The 20016-nt window shown below is 44.9% G+C and overlaps 1 long non-coding RNA gene across 1 annotated transcript in view; it reads left to right on the top strand.

Moving 5' to 3' along the window:
- Positions 1-18973, top strand: part of LOC144828501 (uncharacterized) — a 2902672-nt gene extending 2883699 nt beyond the window's left edge. The window contains exon 15 of the long non-coding RNA XR_013610467.1: positions 18795-18973. This is a non-coding gene — a long non-coding RNA (uncharacterized LOC144828501). The remainder of the gene's footprint in view (positions 1-18794) is intronic.
- The last annotated feature ends 1043 nt before the right edge of the window (positions 18974-20016 follow it).

Here is a 20016-nt window from a genome sequence, read left to right as displayed (position 1 = left end):
TTTGAAAAGCTCAAAACTGACTTTAATTTGCCAGAGACAGACAGTGTCAGCCACCCCATCACTGAACTATACGCCCTGTTGCTGCAAACACATACAGAGGGGAAAACCCTGGGGTAGAAAAGATGGGAACTTGAGTTGGTGCAGACGCTGACCCAGAAGGAATGGGGGAGATGTATTGAAAGGCACTCATTACCACGAGTAGCAATGCACGATAGAAACTGCTACCAAAATTGCAACTGGTATCTAAAACCTGCTAGACTTCACAGGGCAAACCACAGTCGCTGTACTGATTGTTGGAGGGGCTGTTGTGGGGCTCTTGGGACACTGCTCCACCATCTCTTGCTGTGTCCAAAATTCACACAGTACTGGGACGCTGTCTTGACTGACATTGACACAGAATTTGACACACAGCTGACAAACGTTTTATCATATATTACCCTTGGGCTTCCCAACCTATGACCTTTCAACTTACATTATGCAGGAGGTAGCACCTTGGCCCGCATTGGGTGCAGGGCTCCAAGCCATTCCCTCACACTGGGGCACAGAGAAGCTCCTGATGCACACAGCAAGGCTTCATAGGCTTTGGAATATATTGGGCACGGAGTGTCTGACCTTTACACTGACTCATCAGTTAGACATCTATCGAGAACTCTGGCAACCATGAATATCACTGCTCTCAGCTGAATTGTAAAAAACTGAAACATTCTAGATCCCTACGACTGCTGCGATTAATGTTGCCAAACAATGGGGTGTGAATGGAGCGGGCAGACAAGCAGGGTCAGGGCACAGTAGGGAGTTTATGGGGGAGGGACATGGGGGGAAATGGTTTGGGAATATGTTGGTTGTTTTTGCAACTCGGTCTGCTGTGTAATTTTGTAAATGAAGAAGTACTGTCATGGATAGGTAGACCAGGAGCCAGAGATGTAGTTAAGTAGATTTCTTAGTTCATGTAAGTTGGTACAGGGTGCCCAACCGGGAGCAGCATCCTGCTGCTCAGCCCAACTCAATCTAACCGATCACTCATTCAAAACATGCACACACATCCAACATTCTATGCAGAGTGTAAAATTGCTGTACAATGGCCCCAGGCAGGTCCAACAAGAGATGCCTGCACTACTGCACCATCTCCTCAGGTAATGAATAAATAAGTTGAAGTGATTACGTTAATGAAAGGCAAGGATCCTACAAAAGATACTAACTGGGTAAAGATAAAAAGAACTTCACAAGACAAAATATTCAGAACATGATTACTATGAGTGGTTACTTCAGGTGTTTTGACAACACAGTGGATGGAAACATCCTGAGCAGAGTGAAATGGGATTCTTTGTGTCTCAATTTGTTCTTGGGTTAAGACCAGAGATCAGTATGCACATACAACAGAGTGTGATCGGCTGGCAGATAAAACCATTGCATGAAATTCTAAGGTATGCAAAATATTGTTGTGAAGAACAAGAGATGAAACAGAAAAAGCTAAAGGACAAAGTTATATTTGCCCAGACAAGATTGGCTCAAAAAACATTTCAGAATCCGCTGTTTGCAGGAAATTAGAATGGGAAGCAAGGTGTTGTTTTGCAGACTCTAGGAATTCAAGGAAGAATTGGTGTTTCAAAGGGTAAAGGTGTTTGATTAATCTGAATTCTGATGTATATGTTGGAATGCTGAAGAAAATGACCCCTTGTTACTTCTGTAACAAACTTTAGCTTTAGAAGAGGGAGTGTAGGCTCAATCCAGACAGAATGAGTGGAAATGGCCAGATGCAACTGAGGAAATCAATTGCAAATACAGAATTTACCAGTTCAGCAAATCCAAGTACCAGTGCAGAAAGTTTCCAATGATGCAGGTTCCACAAGCCAAGATCCAACAGAATATGGGAAATCCTAAATTTAATATGCCTAATGCTAATTCAAACCCATTCCTGAACCAAAATCAAAATCTATTTCAACAGTTTCCAATGCTAGCGAATTACAGTTATAGCTCAGATAATTCCTACGGACGGTGCCTGAGAAGGTCGGAAAGACCAGAGTGGACCATTTGTAGAAGGAGAAGATAATGGCCACCAAGGGTGATTTTTTTATTGACACAGGCTCTACCTGTTTTACTATTAGAACAACGGCCGTGCCTGACCTGCCCCTCTCAGAAAAGAAGATCAAAATTGTAGGAGTTACGAATAAACAGATAACTAACCCAGTTTTAGAAACGGTCCCAGTGAAAATTGGTTCGTTTGAAGAAAAGTTTCAATTTGATGTCTGTGATTCTAGTCTTGTAAACCTGTTAGGGAGAGCCCTGTTGTGTAAGTTAAATAGCACCATTTATTGTACACCGGATATTGTTGAGATTGAAACTAATGATGATGTTGAATTTAAAATGAAAGGACATGAAACAGATGTAGGATTGTATCCAGTAAAGACTGTAGAAGATGTGCCTTCTGATTTAAAAGAGACTGTGAACCCAGAAGTATGGAACTTTACAAGAAAATATTTCAGACTAATAAAAGGTGTAGAACCAGTCCGAATTTCAGTGAAACCTAATTATTTGTTTTCAAAGACCACACCATATAATTTGACACCAGAAATAGTGGCAGGAATAACACCAGCAATTGAAGACATGCTGAGAAAAGGCATTTTAAAAGACATTGTTGAAAGCCCCTTGTAACCCCATGATCGTGGGTTTGCAAAAGCCTAATGGTAAATATCGGATTGTGCAATACCTTCGAAAGATTAGCAGTATTGTTGTTCCATTTTGTCCTGTGGTACTGAATCCAGCCACCATACTTTTCCAAAATCCATGCCCTGCGGTCTTTTGTGTTCAGAGAGAGAGTTTTGGTATGTTTCTGAGTTCCACAAGGGTATAAAGAGAGCACCTCCGTTTTTAACCAGATTTTGAAAAGGAATCTTTTTTTTTTTAAATATATTTTTATTATCTATACTACTATTATAAAGGAAGAACATTGAACCTTTGAGGCGGGTAAACTCGGGAACCACAGCACCAATCCACACACCCGATACATCGTTGTAATCGTCAGGGTGTGCAGATGGACATAGGCTATATAAACGTAATAAATATACGTTTTTAAAAAATTTACCCAAAAAAAAAGTAGTCCCTTGGAAGAAGCGCCGGCCGCTACGTGCGTGCCCGATGTGAGGAGCGCGGGGAGGAGTGGCGTCCAGGAGTGCGAGGAGGACCGGCGGACATGGCGCGGGGAGGAGCGGTGAGGAGCGGCGGACAGGCGGTGAGGAGCGGTGGACAGGCGGTGAGGAGCGGCGGACAGGCGGGGAGGAGCAGTGAGCGGCGGATGAGGTAGGTTATTTATTTATTTATTTAGGAGCGGTGAGCGGCGGAAAAATGAAGCAAAAATGAAAATCGTGAGCAAGAGGAAGCAAACGGAGCATTACAAAAGTGAGCCAAACGCTACATTACTGGAGGAAAAAGTTACGTGTGCAGGTTACAAAAGCGTAGGAGGTATAGGAGGAAAAAGTGATGTGTGCAGGTAGCAAGAGGAAGCAAACGGAGCATTAAAAAAGTGAGCCAAATGCTGCATTACTGGAGGAAAAAGTTACGTGTGCAGGTTACAAAAGCGTAGAAAGTAAACATCAAGGTATATGAGGAAAAGTGACGTGTGCAGGTAGCAAGAGGAAGCAAACGGAGCATTAAAAAAGTGAGCGAAACGGTGCATTACAGGAGGAAAAAGTTACATGTGCAGGTTACAAAAGCGTAGAAAGTAAACATAGAGGTATAGGAGGAAAAAGTGATGTGTGCAGGTAGCAAGAGGAATCAAACAGAGCATTAAGTGAGCCAAACGGTACATTACAGGAGGAAAAAGTTACATGTGCAGGTTACAAAAGCGTACAAAGTAAACATACAGGTATAATACTGCAATATATGGAGGAAGGCTCCTGGGGACCCACGGACAACGTCGGGGCGGGCGGGGGCCCTGAAGCCTAATTGCTCCCGGACAACGTCGGGACGGGCTGCTAGTTTTGTGATAAAACATCAAACAACTCAGCAGGTATATCACAATGAATAATCGTTGGTTACAAATGTCAAGGTTTGCAGTTAATAGGGATACAGAGTTTATGGCATTATGAATTCCGCCCATGGCCCCTATGATGTGGCCCACCCCTCGTGTTAGACACCCTGCAGGTCCCTTAACTAGATGTGGGCCTAGAGTGGGGACCCCTGCGCCTGTGCGCCATTCGGTGTTCTTCAATGAGTCTGTCCCCTCATCTTCCATCTCAATGTTGTAGTAGCCCAGCCATGATTGCCATACTTTCCTAAACTTTCTCAGACAACCCCTCACTTTATAGACTGCCTTTTCGGCTCCCATGTACATGTCCATGCCCATCTGCCACTCTTTCAGGGTGGGAAGTTCCGGCCTCCACCGGTATTTAGCTATGCCACGTTTTGCCACTACGAGGCCTAGGTTGCACTACAGAAGCGAATGCCTGGGAATGTCAACGTTTGTGTGTATGCCCCATAGGACGCACTTAGGGTCCATCAGGATTTGTGCTTGCAGTATGTTACTGAGTTCCTGCACTATTCGTGTCCAGTAACTATGTATTGGACGGCATTCCCATAGGATGTGGGCGAAGGATCCATGTTCTGTTCTACAATGCAGACATTCCGGCGACTCGGCCCTACCCGTCATGCGTAATTTAGCCCTGTTATAGTATACCCTATGTAAGATTTTAAACTGAACCGGCCGTAGTCTAAGCTTGATTGCCACATTCCTAGGGTGCATTAGGGCCGTCTCCCAATTTATGTCCTCTAGCATACCTACGAGGTCCTCCTATTTGCCCCGGATCACTAACTGGAAATTAGACATATTGTTTATTAGGGTGTTGTATGTCCAGGAGACTGCTTTCTCCGGTATCTCTTCTTGTAGCAGCCGACCTTCCGATGGGGCATACTCCAGGAGATGTGCGATGTCAGATTTTTGTGCCTGCCATGCATGTCGTAGTTGAATATTTTTTATTTATTTTATTTTTAAGGTTTTATATAGCGCGAACATGACCCTTACAGGTATCCGGGCATTTTACAAGTGAGGTAGTTAAACAAAGGAGACAATATACAAAAGAAACATAGTATTTTGGAAAAAAGTCTTATGTTCCAGCTGGTTGTTCTAAGAGTCCGCTTCAATGTTCAAGTGAATTTCGACATGAGAAGAGATTTGACTTCTTTTTAGGGCTCGGGGCGGAGCTCCGAGATCCTAATGTTAAAGAAAAAAAAAAAAGTTGCTTTAGGGCTTCGGGAAAGACACATTCCTTAGTTTTTTCTTATCTGAATGTTGATTGGTCGTCGCGGTGCTGTTTTTGTAGTAGTCTTGATGCCATAGGGCATTAGGCGGCCATGTTGGCATTTTCTCGGCGGTTTCGCGCACGGCCGTCCATAAATATCAATTAGGAGCTGTCAGGGTGGCCGTGTAATGCATTCCAGATGGTGTGCGCGCGTTCACCATCGAGCAGTGCATTTGTCGGGCGCGCGTCCTTCTCACGTGCACACAGGCATAGCGAATCAGTGGCATTTTACTCCCTCCCCATATACACCCTTCCCCCACCCGCCACCCCACCCCAGCCGTGAGTCAGAGTTGAAGCCGGGACTGGTGCACACAGCTGGAGAGGGCCGTTTTTATTTGACTTTTTCTCTTTACGAACTCTCTTCCCTTGCGGCGGTGACCTCATGTGGATGGGGTATCGCGCGTGAGAGTTGCGGGTATGCTGCCCGCTGAAATATCTATGTACAAATATCTTTGTCCAAAAACTTTGATTTTCACTGTCCAGTTGTGAAGCACGTGCCCTCAAATAGACTAGGAAAGTAACTAGTCCTTATAGCAAGTGGAAAGTGAGCTTAGCTGGCTGTAGGATTTTAAACTATGTAAACAATGTATGGGATTGGATGTTTTATATTTTTATTCCGTGTTATTTCCAGACTGTGCTTCACATGGAATGGCACATTCAACATCATTATGCTTCCCATGGTGCACTTCGCAGCACAAGTCCTCTCAATTGCGCCACTGTGCATACTTCTAGGGCCTAAGTACTGTGCACAACGGGGCATTGTACATAGATCTCTCATCATTACACGAGTCATCGGAGCCCTGAAGTGTCACATGGTGGAAACCGCCGACTGTATACGTTTACTCTTTTTTGTTAGTAGACATATACTTATATCTCTGCATGTGTATCTATACGTTTGTGTATTTTGTATTTATGGGTGTTGTTATTACGGTTTATAATTTAAAACATACATCGGATTAATGCAAAAGAATTTGTCTATTCATACCCATGTTCATACTTTTCTATGTGTTTGCATTTCTATATGCTGGTAATATTGGTTGTAGTTATGGTTGCGCTTTCAATAAGAAATTATATATATTTTTTGTTTTTTTATATGATTATGTCTATGGTATTGTTGGGAGAATGGTTCTTGTACACTGGAAGGTTCACGTGCGTGCGTACTGCCTTTATGTTCACTTCTACAGAGTGGGATTTTCCCTGGGCCCCCGTAATGTCGAACCTATTGCGTTAGTATGGGTGCGAGCCTTGCTTGGATCTTTAAAAAAAATATATAACTCGTTCGTGCACAGAGCAACACAGCATGATACAATCATAGTTCCTACGGTCATAAAACACATATCCTCAGAATATAGATCAGGGACAATGCATTACAGTATCGTTTCTTATACCATATACTGTACATCCCCCTAAATAATAGGATCGTAAAGAACAGCATCAAACACCAATACAAATAACCAAAAAACTCCCTCCCTCCCCACCCCGCAGGGTCAACCAGATACACCCCACCCGTCGCCTATATATCCTGAAAATCGGTATGGAACCAGTGCGATAACTCAATGTCACCATGTGCTCCCTAAGCCACCTCGAGTGATGTGCGCCTTGCTTGGATCTTGATAACTTTCACCGAAGCTGTGGCAAGTGGCCCGAGTCGGTCCCGTCCGCGTGACGTTAAATGTGGGGCTCTTGAAGTGCTGGCAGGGGGAGGGGGGCCCATTCATCTTTGACCAGTATATGAACAGATCATAGGATGCCTGTCAGATCACACACCGATCACACAGAGTGGCACTAAGTCGTGTCGTGACATGGCAATTTGCGCGGGTGCGCATCAGAGAGGAGTCCGCGCAACTCCAGGTCTTTGCTTGAACCCCGGGCCACCCTTGCATTCAGTTATTGGAATAAAGCACGCGGTTTACTCGTTGGAACAGTGGCAGCGAGGAGCTGTTAGTCCAGACGCAGGCAGTGGTGTGAACTGCATGTGTGCTCACATGTATGTAGATGCTTACATGAAATGCTAGCAGGAAGCTTTGTGGATGCGTAGAATGGAGTCAGTGCCAGCCTGGACATATTCGGGTGGCAGAAGTTACCTGGCCCGGGTATGTGTATTGTCCAGCGAGGGAAGGGGCTTTACTGTGCCCATATAACTGCTAGGTGTGTGCCATATGTCATATAGAGCTCTGTGCAACAGTAGAGTCGAGCTTATGCGATGGCCTAGACGTCCGCCAAACTGGCGGTTTATTATAGCGCCTCAAGCGAAACCGAATTATAGGAGCACTGCGACTACTACGGTGTACCATCAAAGATGCACACGTTCAGGGTTTATATAGCACTCAAACCTGGCGTTGACCCTGGCAGTTAAGGACTTAGACGCTATTTTGGAGTGAGATAATTGTGCATCTAAATATAGGGTTCAATGTATTTCGCGAGTTTGCCAGCTGCTTTCCTCGAGTCCTTTCCGATGAATATCCATACGCGGGTCTCCAGGGTCGAAGTGGGGAATGTGCCGCTCACCAGGGCCCCTGCCAGGTCCTCTCACGAGGGCGCAGACACGCCAGTCCGAAACTGAGCCGAGGCTCGGAGAAACACGTCTCAACAACTGTTCTTAGAAAGCAGCAGACGTGACACAGCATTCTTTTTATACACGCTAAAAGTGAGGTATGGTTTGCGTTTCTGATATTGAATATAATATTATTTTTACTTTCTAGATTTTATTCGAATCAGTATGACCGTGGCCCATGTTTTTCTTGTTGCACGGCCTGCGTGAAGCACTCGCCCTCCCAGCATGTGAAATATAGTACTGAACACCTTGCAGTGAGATGCACTCGGTCATATGTGAGTTTTTTTTACCCACCATTCTTCACAATTTTTAATTTCTTTGCCACAGAGTAGGATTAGGAATGGCCCTTTAATAACTGGACTGTTCTCATTCCATTGTGAACTTTTGGTTCCGAATGCATCCTAATGGCGGTGTAAAGTGACGAGTTTGCAACAGTATGGCTGAAATGAACGATCAGTTGTTTAAAGAAATACATTTATGGATTATTAATAACTTGTTGTAAAAGGAAGACAGGCGGCACACCAACGTCGTGTAGGTTAGGGTCTTTATTTCAGCAAAGACGTAGGAAAACCCAACCATCAAGATCGGGACCAAACGGGCAACTAACAGCCGTTGGACCGAACACTGGACATGTCACCAAGTCAGGCAGCACGAGCTCAGCGCGTGCGACCTGGACAGCAACACAGAGCATAGGGTGAATATAACACATCTCCTTTCCTTAAACAGAGAATGAAAAGGATGCAACAGAACAAATTGGACAAAAGCTTATAGCAACCTTTTGCAAGAAAATAGGTGAAACACAAAGTAAAACAATGCAGCATTGAATACACTTCTTTCCCTTGAGAATGCAGGATCATGTAAACAGGCCATTCAACCCCACATCCTCCCTTAAACAAACAAGATTACACATAATCCTTTAAATAAGCAGGAGCAACCCTACGGCGAAGGGGTCTGCGAAGCCCATCATCAACAATATTCTTATTGATTTGCACAGAGGGAACAGGCTTTACCCTTTTCTGATAAAGTGCCACCCGGCGGAGGTTCCACGTCTGGCCATTCTGCAACTTAATGTAGTTGCCAACTACCGACTTTACTTGGTAGGGCCCCCTAAATTTGTTGAACATCTTCTGGTTGCCGCCAGGCTTTACTTTTACTAGGTCCCCTTCAGTTATCTTAGTAGAGACACGTTTTTCCGGGACGCTACATCCCACCTTGTTTATTTTCTCATGCAGCCAGGTAGGAATTAGTTTCGTACCCGCCGCCCTTCCCCTCATGAGCTCAAAGGGTGTCACGGACATGTTGCTATGAACCGTTGTGCGGTATGCCCACAGCATTTCTTTCATTTCCTTCTGTACTGAGCGGCCTGGTGCTAAGGCAAGCTGCATGGTGCCCTTAACAAGTCTATTTACCCTCTCGCAAAGTCCATTACCTTGTGGGTTGTAGAGCGAAGTACGCAAATGCTTCAAACCCAGAAATGCAAAGTAATCCTCCATAATGGCTGAGGTAAGCTGCGTGCCATTGTCCGTTAAGACCATGGAGGGAATCCCCTCACGTCTAAATATCTCATCAAGTACCTTGACAGTGGACTCAGCAGTGATACTTTTCATGAAGGCAACCTCCACCCACCTAGAAGTTGAGTCCACCAATACCAAGGCGAATTTCTCAGAATCTAATAGGTCATGGAAGGGACCTATAAAGTCAATGCAGACTTTCTGCCACACACCATCGTCAGAAACAATTTTCCCCATGGCATCCTTACTTGCACAAACCTGTAACCTCTTTTCAGACTCCTTGCACAGCTGGCATTGCTCAACCCAACTCTTCACCTGCGCATCTACCCCCGGCCACCAGAAGTCAGCTTTGATGCGTTTACCAGTAAGGGTTTGGCCTAGATGGCCCTCATGCGCCAAAGCAATGATGCGGGGTCTAAGGGATACCGGAGGTATATATTTTTCACCCCGCACAAGGATATACTCGCCCTGCAGGGAAATCTCATCCTGTAACTGAACATAAGGCCTAAGAGCAGGTGAGACTGTACTTTGCCTTGACACCCCTTCCTTGCACATCTTGATTAGACCATCCATGACAAGATCCTTCCTCATTTCCTCAATCCATTCTCTCCTAGATATAGAACTGGGTAAATCACTTTCTAAGTCATCTAAAAACGCGACCACATTCTCGGTCACCAGCTCTTTAGGCAGCTCTTTGGTGTTGGGTAATCTGGATAAACAGTCCGCAACACTGTTACACCAACCAGGTAAATACTCCACATTACATGTGAACTCTTGGACACTAACGGCAAGTCTCGCTAACCTCCCTGAGCAATTTCTAATTCCCCCAGGGGCTAAAACCTTCAACAGAGGCTTGTGGTCCGTTCTGAGTGTGAACGTGATCCCCCATAAATACACTCTGAAATACCGGGTTGCCCATGCAGCCGCCAATGCTTCACGCTCTATGACCGAGTAATTCCTCTCGGTCTCAGTCAGAGAACGCGAAGCAAATGCAATAGTGTTTTGTTTACCACCCCCTTTTTGTGTTAGGACCGCACCAATCCCAACAGAGCTGGCGTCAACAGTGAGGATGGTGTGATATGACTGCACAAAACTTGAGAGAATGTTAGCATCCAAGATGTTTTGTTTGATTAACAAAAAAGCATTCCTCTGATCTGCACCCCAAGTGAAACCTTTCCCTTTTCGCATGATGATTCGTAAGGGTTCTACCTTTCCTGCAAAGTTCTTCACGAACTTTGCATAGTACTCGACCATGCCCATAAAAGACCTTAGTTTGTCTTTGTCATCAGGTTCGGACACATTACATATTGCACTTACAAGGTCTTTTTTGGGTTGTATGCCAAGGCCAGACACGTGGTACCCCAGGTAATCTACTTCTTCAACAGCAAATACACATTTTTCTTTTCGCAAAGTTAACCCAGCCCTTGAAAGAGCAGTGAGAACTTTATCTAGAATAACATTATGATCATCAATGTTCCAACCATGAATTAAGATATCGTCCTGGAAAAATACTACCCTTTCAATGTCTTTGAGGACATCTGTGATGATTCCTTGGAATGCACTTGCTGCCGAGCAGAGACCAAAGGGAAGTCTTTTGAATTGGTATGTGCCTTCCGGAGTGATGAATGACGTAAATTGCTTCGAGTCCGGGTGAAGCTTTATCTGGTGGTATGCGCTGCGGAGATCCAACTTTGAAAAAATCTTTCCTCCACCCAAACTCAAGACAATTTCATTTATGTTTGGAAGTGGAAAGCTATCCATTATCACGGCTTTATTAAGACTTCGCATGTCTACACAGAAGCGCAAGGATTTGTCCGGTTTCTGTGTGATTACTACTGGACTTAACCACTGTGTGGCCTCCACAGGTTCAATTATGTCATCCTCCAACAACTGTTTGATAATTTTTCTGACCTCATCCCTTGCAGATAGGGGTATCTTCCTTGCGGTGTGTTTCACAGGTGCCACACTCTTCTTGGTTTTAATAACATGTTGGTACCCAATGGCTTCCCCCAATTTCTCATTAAAGACACTTTCATGTTTCTTAAGAATGGCTGCTAGATTCTCATAAACTATATTGCACATATTTGCACTCTCTACACACATTACAGGTGGATCAGCTCTCGGGTTCACCCTTATATTAAGCTCATATTGGTGCAACCATCCCAAAATTGCAGGACCATGTGGGGATACATAAACCTTTCCCTGAGTGGCTCTCCCCATAAACCTAATATTGGCCTCAAAGAATCCAAGGACACCAATGCTCACCCTTTGATAACCTCTTAGAGTGATGTCAGATTTCACTAGAATTGATCCGGTGCAAGATAAATTATATAATTTCTTTGGGATGATCGTGTAAAGTGATCCTGTATCCACCATTAAATTGATAACAATGCCATTCAATTCAAAATCTGCTTTAGGCCGAGACAGAACAACACCCTCTGTTAATTCCAGGCTGCCAGCAGATGTAATCATCATTACTTCTGCTTCATCATCAGTAGCTTCGCTCTCAATCATAGCAACCTTTTTTGGGCTAATTGTTCTACACATTCGTGCATAATGGCCTTTCTTCCCACATTTTAAACAATCCCTAGACAAAGCCGTACAATTCTTTGAATCGGCTAAGTGAAAAGGGCTTCCACATCTATTACAAGACCGTGTGGTCTGTTTAAACTTGCTAGTTGTCCCACTTCTACTAAAGGAGGTTGTGGGTTTCCCCCCTTTATTCACTTGCCTCCCTTGTATTAAGCCTATGTTTTCTGAAGCATCTGCCTGCAAATTTGCAACTTCTTGACTACTTGTGTGTCCCAGTTGTATTCTTTTGAGTTCCTTCATGCACCTATCGCTTTCTTCAGCAACTTTAGCAATAGTAATTGCTTCAGTGAGAGTGGGGTTTTTAGCTGCCCACAGCTTTTCTTGTGTTTTCTTACTAAAACATTGCACAATTAATTGATCCCGAATCATTTCATCCTGTATGTTCCCAAACTGACATTTCACAGAAAGTTCCCTTAGTCTAGAAACAAACTCATCTATTGTTTCATTTTCCCTTTGTGGGGCAGTGTAAAATTTGTGCCTGCGCATTACTACATTCTCCTGCTTAGCAAACCTAGTGTACAGTCTAAAAAGAGCATCTTTGTAGACATCATCGATGTCAAGAGGCGGGTTTGGCAAGTATTTGAACACCCTTTGTCCCTCCTTCCCTAAGGCACCCAGTAACAAGGCCTTCTTCCTGATGGCAGAAAACTTTGTACCATCCAAGGCTATGATGTAATTCTCAAATGCCTCACACCAATCGTCCCATTCCATGGACGGTTCACCCGGGGCACTTAGAAAAGGGACAGGGGCTTGAATGGCATTACTCACATTCATAGTGAACACCTAGGAGTAACACTTGTAAATATGCTTAACACAAATCTTACACTTGTAAATATGCTTAACACAAATCATATAAAGCCATAAATTAGCGAGGAAATCTACTCAGTAAGGTTCGTATTTTCCCAATTTAAAGTGTGTGTGTCACTGTTGTTTACGTTGTAAGTGCGTGACACACTATGACAAGGTTGGCCTTAAAGTGAGTGTATCACTGTGAATTAAGCTTTTCTTCAAATTTTGCCGTCTTTAATGACAAATATGCTCATTCAAATTGCAGTTCCCTTGTGGTTGCTTGACACACGGTGGCGAACTTGCTTAAAAGTGAGTGTGTCACTGTCGAATAACGCTGGTATTCGTTTAAAATGCGCAGTTTTTGTTTATGTGCGTTTCCCTTTTTAAATTTATCTCCCGAGTAGTGGGGCTCACTGGTATTGCCTCTCTGTCTGCATCGGTAATTTCCCTTTTAAGGCCAATGGCACCATGGGGGCGCTGTTGCCTGCGTTGACGGGCTGAATGTCGACAGTTAATGCTCCGTCACGCTTCGTATGAAGATATCTACAGTTTTAATTCCCTTCACGGTGAGTGACAATTCAACATACCTTCTCCCGAGGCTTACGTGTTTGTTTTTAATTTCAATCCGCTTCCTCTGGGGTGTGAATGTGTCCTCTGGTTGGGTTTTCTTTCTCTCGTCTATTTTCCCCGCTGAACTCCGAATGTCCTTTCTCACGTTACCCTCCGCCTTCAACTGTCGCCAAAATGTTGTAAAAGGAAGACAGGCGGCACACCAACGTCGTGTAGGTTAGGGTCTTTATTTCAGCAAAGACGTAGGAAAACCCAACCATCAAGATCGGGACCAAACGGGCAACTGACAGCCGTTGGACCGAACACTGGACATGTCACCAAGTCAGGCAGCACGAGCTCAGCGCGTGCGACCTGGACAGCAACACAGAGCATAGGGTGAATATAACATAACTTTTAATGTTTCTATAGCTTATACGTTTGCTTATATTTTGGTATCTGTTTCCATTTATAAAAATACCCTTTAAAACAACGTTTTATTAAACAGTTACTCGGTTTAGAGCAGATACAGTTGATGGATTGAATGTATACTCAGCTGACACGCAGGAAAGCAATAATTGTAATGTGCGGAGACTTCCCGGTGTACACAGGTGTTTGTGGCCCCCATATAAAAGAGACACATCAACACAGTATAAAAACAGCATTTTACTTGAGTCTAACTGCATTCCCGCTGCAGGCCACCTATACCCCTGTCGCTAAGGGGCCTCTCGACCATTACACTAGAGTGCTTGCGCAGGTCTCACCGCAGCCCACCCGCGCCGCCAGGGGCCCTCTCTGATGTTGCAGTCAGGGCTCCTCCTGTTTGGCTGCAGGACATACCCACAGCAAGCCATCCTCGCCCCTGGCTGCGAAGGGGTGGGGTGAGTCTTGGAACGTCTGCTGGATGAGTGTGTGTGTGCCCTTCCGCTGCAGCCCACCCTGCCACCTCCTGATCTGCACCCCACCTCGCAGAGAGACACCCTTCCCCCATTGAACTCTTTCCCGCTTACTTTTTTTGTTTGCTTATTACGAATGTGTACTTGGATGAAGGCACCTTTTATTCAGTACATTGATGCAGACCTCACACGTCGTTCACCACAAACCTGCTCCGCTCTCCTACTACGCACGGCCATCTCCACAGAAATACACTGCACGCCCTTGTATATACTGCACGGCTCGTCCCCATGTACACTCTGGATGAATGAATGAATGATGAGACGTGCAAACAGGGAACCTGTCGGAGCGAATGTACTTTGTGTACTGTTTATCAGTTTTCGCTAACCCTTGCAACCGTGACGTGGACGGTGACACAGCTCGTTTTCACTTTGGCCTTTCCTCGTTCCACACGGACCAACTCTTTTAATTAATTTGAACTGAAAGTTTAATTTTGACCAGCATTTTAAGACAAGGAATATCATACTGACTGGTAGCGGGCATGGAGTGCTGTAGAGGCAAGGGGTCGGGCATGGAGTGCTGTGCCAGGGAGGGGCCGGGTATGGAGTGCTGTGCCAGGGAGGGGCCGGCATGGAGTGCTGTGCCAGGGAGTGGCAGTGGAGTGCTGTGCCAGGGAGGGGCCGGGCATGGAGTGCTGTGGCAGGGAGGGGCCGGGCATGGAGTGCTGTGCCAAGGAGGGGCTGGGCATGCTGTGCCAGGGAGGGGCTGGGCATAGAGTGCTGTGCCAGGGAGTGGCAGTGGAGTGCTGTGCCAGGGAGTGGCAGTGAAGTGCTGTGCCAGGGACAGGCTGGGCATGGAGTGCTGTGCCAGGGAGTGGCCGGGCATGGAGTGCTGTGCCAAGGAGGGGCTGGGCATGGAGTGCTGTGCCAGGGAGTGGCCGGGCACACAGTGAGTGCAGAGTGACAGTGAGTGCAGAGTGACAGTGAGTGCAGAGTGACAGTGAATGCAGAGTGACCGTGAATGCAGAGTGACCGTGAGTGCAGAGTGACCGTGAGTGCAGAGTGACCGTGAGTGCAGTGTGACCGTGAGTGCAGAGTGACAGTGAGTGCAGAGTGACTGCAGAGACAGTGTGTAAGGGTGCACATTGTGTGAGTGTGCAGAATGAGTGTGCAGGATAAACAGTGGACATTGGGAGTGTGGGGTGAGCAGTGTGTGAATGTGTAGGGGCAGTGTGTGAGTGTGCAGAAAACACCACACACACATACCACACACACACACCATACACACATACACCCCACACACACATAACGCACACACAAACCACACACCTCAGTCTCTCAACACCACACACTCGTCACCACTCAACACAACACACTCACCACCACACTCACTCCCCAGGCTCACCCCCACAGACTCACCCCCACAGACTCACCACCACACACTCACCAGTACACAGAAAAGAAAACACACAAGAACACACCCCCAGCCGTCAATGAATGCTTTCAGCATGCACAAACACCAACAACCATCAGCCATCTGTGCACGCTTTTACCAAACACACACCCACCAGCCGTCAGTGCACCCTTCCACCAGGCACACACACCTCCAGCCGGCAGTGCACTTTTCCACCAAGCAATCGCAGTATGGTACACTTTACTTTTAAACATATTCATATAAAGCACAGCATGCCACCATTGGTAAAATTACAATTCAACCAACATAATTCCACTACACACTACACACCACATGCACAGACTCCATTCACATGGCGAAAAGACATTGCCATTTACAATGGCATTAGCTCAAACTCAAATAAATCCGAGCCCTATTGCATTTCTAATGCTTGTTTGAAGTAGGCAGTTGAAGGGTTAAGTCTGGTTTCTGGGGGTAGTGCATTCCAAATCTTAGGAGCAATACCAGAGAAAGCGCGGTTAAATGTTTTCTTCTTGGCAAATCTTTGCGGCTTTAGAAGAAGGTCGCTGGCACTCCTGGATGATCTGTTTCCACACAAAAACTCCAGTTTCTGGGCCAGATACCTCGGGGTGTTGTGATGTATGGCTTTATGCGTCATGCAGGCGATTTTTTTTATTGAATTCGTGCTTCACAGGGTAGCCAATTGAGCGCTTTGAAGTCAGGGGAGATGTGGCTGTTTCTTTTGGAGCCTGTGATTAGCCTGGCCGCTGAGTTGAGTGATGCTCTTAGGGGGGCAGTTGTTGATATAGGGAGTCTACAGAGAGTTGTACTACCATATTCTAGTCAGGGAATTACTAGTGCTTGGACTGCCAGTTGGAAGTCATTTACTGGGAGGAAGGGTTTTAATTTTCTCAGAGTGCTCATCGGAAAGTTTGCTCCTTTTGCTGCGGGACTGATGTTTTTTTGCATGTTTAGGTTACTGTCCAGAAAGAGTTACTCCCAGAGATTTTGCTGAATCTATTATAAGAGGTTGGCAGTTGAATGCTGTAGGTTGTTTTAGCCATTCGTGTATGTTGGCTGGTTGGTTAGGTGAGGTGATTAGTAAGAATTCAGTTTTGAGGGTGTTTAGTTTGAGGTGGTTTTCAGTCAACCATGACTGAGTATTTTGTACAGTTAGATTGAGAGATTTGATGTAATCCGAAGTATTTATCTTTAAGTATAGTTGCGTGTCATCTGCGTACATGTGAAAGTGGATATTTGATGAGTCGAGAATCTCAGTGAGTGGCTCCATGAATAGGTTAAACAGTGTAGGTGAGAGGGAGGAGCCCTGCGGGACTCCTAATGTGACTGGGATGGTCGTGGACAGAGATTGGTTGACTTTGAACCTTTGGGATCTATTCAGGAGGAAAGAGGTAAACCAATTTAGTACTGACCCCGATAAGCCCATTCTGTATTGCAAGAGATCTAGAAGATTATCATGTTTGACGGTGTCAAAGGCTGAAGATAAGTCTAGCAGGATAGGTAGGCAGGTTTCGTTCTGGTCTAGGATTCTTCGTGCATCATCTACTATGTGGGTCATAGCCGATTCAGTACGATGTCCTGCCCGGAAACCAGATTGGAAATTTATTGAGCAGGTAGAAATTGGCGATGTGGTTGTCTAACTGGCTGAGAACGCATTTTTCTAGGAGTTTACCACGAGTTGGGATGTTGGAAATTGGTCGGTAGTTATTTAGGTCCGTGGGGTCAGCTGTCATTTTTTTTAGGATGGAGGAAACTTGACCTGATTTGAGAATTTCAGGAATAGTTCCTTGGACTAAGGAGGCATTGATAATCTTTGTCCAAAGTGCCAGTAGTGCCAGTATGAGTTCTTTGAGGTAGATTGCAGGAAGGGGGTCTGAGAAGTAGTTGGAGGGGTTCAAGGACGTGAGTACTTTTAGAATTGCTTCTTCGTATAGGTCGTAAAGGTGGCCCAGGAGGCGTTATTTTTTAGGGCAAGCTTAGATGAGCTGGTGATTGGGGTTGCTAGAATGTGGGAGCCATCTTCTTGGGCCCTCCTTTCATCTGGACCAGCTTTTTCGGGAGAACCCAATCAAGGGTACCCTCTATCCAATAGTTGAAGCTTTCATTGTCGACAACTGGGTTAGTATTCAGGATTGGCTTTGACCTCTGCAATTCCCGAACCCACTTATCTACAGGGAGTTTAGTCCAGAGACGGGACAAACTTGTGTGTGAAGTCAAATTTAGACGGTACCATGAGAATGGAATCAGGGAGTGGTCTGACCAAGGTAATGGAACCAGATCTTTTACCGAGATATCCTCCGGGTTGGAGAATATCGGGTCATGGAGTTGTTCTTTAACATGAGTCGTAGACAGGACCTTCTGACAAAGCTGAAATACAGCAAGATCGCGGGACAGTTGGGTTGCAGCTAGGAAGGTGGGATCATCGAAATGCAGATTTAAATCTCCTAGCAAGGTAAGGTTCGCTGCAGTACTGGCATGGTTTGCAGCAACTTCCAAAAATGGTTTACAAAATTGACCATAAGGTTCGGGCGCACGGTAAATGAGAATACCTGAGAAGGAAAGAGTGGGGGTGAACCCAATCGAAAAATGGAAATTCTCAGAATCTCCTACCAAACTGCCAAACAAATGACAGGTAAGGTGAAACACTGTATGATGGATGAAAGAATGAATGGATAGCAGAATGTAAAGGTGAAATATTAGAATATAGAAGGTGGATGGGAGAACAAAAGAAAGAATGGATAGATGTTCGGATAAAAGAGACAAGAGAGCTCTTCAAGGTAGGGTTGTGATGACTTACTTAATTTGTGTGGTGAAATAAAAACTTTGGTTCAATGTGGCGGGTATTTTAAGTTTATGGCTAATCACTTGATAATGATTAACGCTGAGAATTGACTTTGAGGTCTCATGAGCACGTTAGTCAACACGGGCAGCATGTATATATTTTGGAACATCTTCTCTGATCATGTCGTAATAGACACTTTTGTTTAACACAGAGTGAACTGACACCTGACTAACTACTTATAATCTGGGGCACTCTGGTGAACCACACTATTAATAAGACGTGTCTCTGCAGAGTAATTTTATATGAACTTGTCAGAACTTATAGAGCCTTTTTGATACGATGTATTTTGTGTCAAATTTGAGACTACTGTGTATAAGATACCTTTTTGTAATTCCCAGCCCTGAAGATTCGCGTAAGCGATGAAACACGTGTCAACTGGCTGCTGTTATATGTTTGGAAAATTAAAGACCTGAAGATTTCATTCTACAAAAAGAATCATCGTTTTTCTGCAACTTTAATTGTGTTACCTATTATATATTCGACTATATACTGACTATCTGATTATAACTGTGTGTGCATAGGATACTTCTTTTTCCTAGATATACGGGTTTCATCCAGCTTGCTGGTCTAACTCACAAACAGTTAGTATGGTTTTCCATTCACCCAGTTGCACCACCAATACATTGTTTGCTTAGAACCTATACTCCTGTGCTTCTATCATAGGCTGTGCGCCCGTTGCTCACTGACACTAACAACCTTGTAGTTATAGCTCCGAATATTTGTGATGGAGACTACACTAAATCACCACTTAAAGTAGCACTCAAATCGCAGGCAGCTATAATGTTGTAATGTCTATAAAATAAACCTTAAAAGAGAGTGCAGGCAAAATAAATACACAGTAATTGAAGTTAATTTTTTTAAAAAGCAACCTGTGAACCAGGTTTGCAGTTGAATAGAAAGGAACTCTCTTTAGGGATATGTGAACAATGTGCACAGGCTTTGTCCAGCCATACCAAGTGAAGGAAGCCACTAGGTAAAGTAGGCTGACCCACTGCCTCTATGCAGAGGTGGGCAGAATCAAAATATGAATCATAATTTAACTGGCTGATGAATGAAATCTACTGAATAAAAGCCCCTATATGTGTATATTTATATCATATATGAGTTTTTGGGAAAAACTTATAGTCTGATGAGACAGCTCTTCCTCAAAGGTCAGAAGAAATAAACTAACATTAAGGGGCCGATCTCAGTCGGTGAGCCCTCCGAGACGTGTCAGTAGCCTTACCTTACGGCCGAATTGTACCAGGAGCGGGACAGTCCGGGCGATGAAGTACGATGCGGAAAAGTGCTAAATTCCTGCGCGACACGTGCGCTCCGACTCCATCCACATTTTCCGTCCGAGCCTGACCCGTAAACACACAATCCGCGTCGCATGGCTCCATATACACAGCTACTTCCGGCCGGTCAAGTATGATGCGTATTTCCTACGTTCCGTACGGGTTGCCACGTACAGCACGTCACAGCACCCGGAAGAGCTGCATATCAGCTACGAATTGTGCCACTAACACAATCCACAGATTTGAAACAGAGCAGCTAGCAACGGTTCGAGACGGAACAACA

This window comes from Lissotriton helveticus, chromosome 4_1 (genome assembly GCF_964261635.1).
Source record: "Lissotriton helveticus chromosome 4_1, aLisHel1.1, whole genome shotgun sequence".
In the NCBI taxonomy this organism is placed as follows: domain Eukaryota; kingdom Metazoa; phylum Chordata; class Amphibia; order Caudata; family Salamandridae; genus Lissotriton; species Lissotriton helveticus.
Note: the sequence above shows the minus strand (reverse complement) of the source record. Positions and strands in the feature narration are given on the sequence as shown.